The sequence below is a fragment of the Leopardus geoffroyi genome, chromosome C2 (assembly GCF_018350155.1).
Source record: "Leopardus geoffroyi isolate Oge1 chromosome C2, O.geoffroyi_Oge1_pat1.0, whole genome shotgun sequence".
NCBI lineage: Eukaryota > Metazoa > Chordata > Mammalia > Carnivora > Felidae > Leopardus > Leopardus geoffroyi.
In genome coordinates, this window is record NC_059333.1 from 60,643,285 (window position 1) to 60,647,763 (window position 4,479).

Below are 4,479 nucleotides of genomic sequence, written 5' to 3' on the forward strand. Positions count from 1 at the left end.
CCTCCCTTCCAAGATCTCTGAGTGCCACTTGGTTCTTCTGCTGGGTGATCCAGACCAGGTTCCATAACAAATCCATCTGGAAACCTGTCCCTTGGATGAATGATAGAACTCATAGAAGGGATGGGGATGGGATATTTTAAGGGAGAGATCAACAAGACTTGATGACTGGCTAAACAGCGTGATTCAAGGCTGATTACCATCCATCCTGCCCTATGTCCCTTTAAGTCCTCCCCCATTCCTTTCTTCCTCCTTTACACATATCATTCACTGCTACTAGGCTAAGCTGTCATAAATATTATCTTCTGTGGGATACTCTTTAACTAAAAACCATCAGTGGCTCCCCAGTGCCCTCCAGAGCAAGGCTGGGCTGGCTGATGAATTCCTAGGCCTGTCATAATCAGACCCTAGCCAATTGCTGTGGGCTCCCACTTTTTCCCAATGGTCATATCCTAATCGTACCATTCTTCAAGGTCCAGCCTAAGAATGAAATCTTCCATAAAAACTTGCCGTTCCAGAATCCTAGACTCTCAGGATTGAAAGAGGAGGGGCAACTATTCTGGTTTTCCTTGTTCAGAAAGGCATCACCAACCAGGGCTCTAGGTGTTTTGTTTGCTCAGGTCTTCAATCCTGTAAGCCTCGTCTCCCAACTATGAGCTCTGTGAGGGAAGGGTAATTCCTCACAAAGGAATATCCCCAACCCTTGCCCCAGCTTACAACAGTTGTATCCACTGAAATAATTAAAGGGGGAGAGTGAGACTAGTTTTCTTCCCACCACAGGCCTGCAGTATGCCTTCTGCTCCTCTGTCTTTAATGTAGTGCCTGTCCTATCCCTCGTTGCATTACAATTTGTTCAATGATTCCTGTGCTTTAGCATACCACCTTCTTTACTGCTCATGGCAGACCTCTGAAGTTGATATTTTCCCATTTACAGAGAAGAAACTGAGACTCGGAGAGGTTAAGTGACTTATTCAAGCATACAAAGCAGGAGATCCAGGATCTAAACAGTGTACTATGACTCTGAAGCCCAGCATTTTCCTATTTTGCTCCCTGACCTCCCCAAACTACACTTTTCTTACACAGAGCATCTGCTGTACTCCAGGAACAAAGGCCAGAGGTAGGTAGAGGCTGATGTCTCCTGTGATCACCTCTCTTGGTTGTCCTCTGGGCTACCCCCATCATTACTCCCTGGCACTCCAGAACTGGTAAGTCAGGATGACTTAGTAACTGTTTTCTTTTCCCTTTTTTGTTCCCTGAAATCTACAGCTGCATTTTAATGATGAGAGGACTGAGGAGTGACCCAGAGATTGTAATTTTGTTTTGGTCAAAGGCTCATACATTTACATACAAATGAAAAGCAAAAGGACATGTAAATTGTAGAAAGGGGGAAAAATTAGCCTTGCTCCTTTTCAGAAAGAGAATTCTTTGGTGATGTGGAGAATATAATTTTAGAACCAGAAGAAATGTTACAGATCATCTATTCAACTCCCTTATTTTATAGAGGTGGAACCCAGGCCCAGACAGTTTGACTAACCCAAAGTCCAACAGGAAATAAGAGGCAAGGCGGGAACAAGACCCTAGGTTTCCTTTCTCAGTCCCAGCCCTTTTCCATGTCCTATCTCTTGTTCTGCGTTGACACATCCTGAGTACTCTAAAGCAGCTCCTACATGCTTAGGAGCATATACTACATGCTTAGGATGGTTAATTTCATATGTTGACTGGGCTAAGGGATGCCTAGAAAGCTGGTAAAACGTTGTTTTTTCTCGTGTTTGTGAAGGTGTTTGGGGAAGAAATTAACATTTGAGTCTGTAGACTAAATAAAGAAGATGCTCTCACTAGTTCAGTCCAATCTGTTGAGGGCCTGCATAAAATAGAAAAGATGGAGGAAGGATGCATTTACTGTCTTTCTTGAGCTGGGACATCTATCTTTCATGGATCAGTGTTCCTCAGGCCTTCAGACTTGGATTAGAACTTATAGCACTGGTCCTCAGTTTCTCTGGGCTTCCTGCTTGTGGATGGCAGATCAGACCTTGGGACTTCTCAGTCTCTGTAATGATGTAAGCCAATTCCTGTAATAAATATCTCCTATCTATTTATCTGTCTGTCTCCTATTGGCTCTGCTTCTCTGGAGAACCCTGGAAGAAATTATTTCACCACTCTGGCACTAGCTATAGCTTCCTAGCTGCTGGGATAACAGTGATTCTTGAACATAGTGGCTATTCTATTCGCAGATCCTTTTTTAGAAAAATTTTTATAGGAACATTATATTACTATTGTTTTTAAGTTTATTTTGAGAGAGAGACACAGCATGAATGGGGGGGAGGGGCAAAGAGAGAGAAGGAGAGAGAATCCTAAGCAGGCTTTGCATTGTCAGTGCGGAGCCCAATGTGGGGCTCAAACCCACAAACCATGAGATCATGACCTGAGCTGAAGTCAGATGCTTAACCACTGAGCCACCCAGATGCCCTGTAGATAACATTTTTAAAAGACTTCATTGACATAATATGACTATGGGCATCATGGAAGTTGGCAAAGATGTCTCAAGCCCTTTCTAATGTATTATGCCATTTATTATGCCATAATGTATTATGCCCTCTCTGCCTATGCCCAACCCATAATTATAAAGGACCCACTGATTTTTATGGGTTGCTGGTTTGTATCAGGAGAGGAGAAGGAGTGAGCAATGGTGCTCATCTTCCAGGATCCTCTCAGGTAATTCTTTCTTTTTCTCATGGGTCCTTGATAGTCTATGGAATTTAATCCAGCCAAAAAGTACATAAAAACCAACATCTTGATCAAGGATTTCCCATATTTTGTCACCAGGGATATGCTCAGTTACATACATCTTCCTCACCCTAATTCTTTTTAGTACCTAGTATTCATTTTTACATCCAGTCAGTATCCACTTTTAAATAAGTGTCAGGCTGTCTTGACACTTGGGATTCAATGACAAATATCCCACAGAGAACATCTGCCTTCCTGAAACTTTCAGACCAGGAGCAAACTCCAAAATTACATGTATTCTACAGAATTAAAAAGCTTTACTTTGCTCATGTAATCTACCACATCAGGGGAGGAGGAGTCAAGATGGCGGAACAGCATGGAAGTTTTTTGTATGTCTTGCATCCATGAAATACAGCCAGACCAACACTAAACCATCCTGCACACCTAGAAAACTGATCTGAGGATTAACACAACAATATGCACAACCTGAACCACAGAATTCAGCAGGTACGCAGCATGGAGAGGTGAACTTGGGGAGTGAGAAGCTGTGGGAAGGGAGGTGCTTTGCGGGCGGAGAGAGGACAGAGATGGGGTGGCGGGGGGGGGGGGTTGTGTGGAGAATACGGGAAAAGCACCTCTCCCCAAAAGCAGCTGGAGAGAAAGTAGAAAATTGGAAACAGCCACAGGGACTAAACTAAAAAGGGAAAAAGGAGAAAGGAGAGGGTTTAATTCCATTAAGACTGTAAACAAGGGGAGCACAAAGTCTGCAACTCTGCAGCTTGATACCTGGTGGTGCTCTGGTGGGAAGGGCAAATCCCCAAGAACAGAATGGGGTCCGGGAGGTTCTTGGGCCACACAGGGAAAAGCGGTTCCACTGCTGGAAGGACATTTGGTAGAGACTGTTGAAGCCACCTGGTGCCAGCAAACCCCAGAAAATGGCCACATTCACTGATGCTGGAAGAGGTCATTAAGGGTGAAGACTGGTGCCAGATGTGTGTTGTGATTTTCCATAATCCCTAAAACGCTGCTGCTACACTATCTGGCAAACTTCTGGGGTGGGCTGGCACCCGGCTGCAGTCTCGGGGCACCGGCAGCAGCAGGGTCCAGCAAGCGTTCCTGGGTGCAGCCGACATTTGGCCATTGCTCATTTGGCCATTGCTCGGTGAGACCCTCCCACAGAGGGGTGGAAGGGGTCAAAGCCGCAGTCCTTCAGACGTAAGGGGCCGGGGAAAACAGCTGCATCTGAGACAAAACTCGAGAGAGAGGTACTGCCTGGGGCCTGGTCGTGGACAGTGAAAAAATAGGGAGTGGATGAAGGCTGAAGACAGAGGACGGGTGCGCAATTGCTGATCAGGGAGAACAGAGTTCCAATACTAGAGACTTGGTAGCTGGGTCATGCCATTTTCACCATTCCCACGCATGTCCATACGCACCTACAAGAGCCACAACACTCCACCCCAGTAGGCTAGCAGCGCCATCTAGTGGAGAACAGAGCTATTACACTGAGCCCTGCCCAACTGGGCCAACCTTGCTCTTCAAGAACACAAGTCTCACCATCCACTTAGTTTATGGACTATAAAGCACTTCATAGTCTGACTTCTATGGGAAAATGAAGTAATTTCAGTCCTATTTCAATCTGTTAGGTCCATCTATTCAATTTTCTTTCTTTTTTTTCATTTTCACTTCTTTTCTTTAATACAGAAAGAGAAAAAATTCATTTTTATTTTCAATTTTAATTAAAAATATTTTTATTTAATT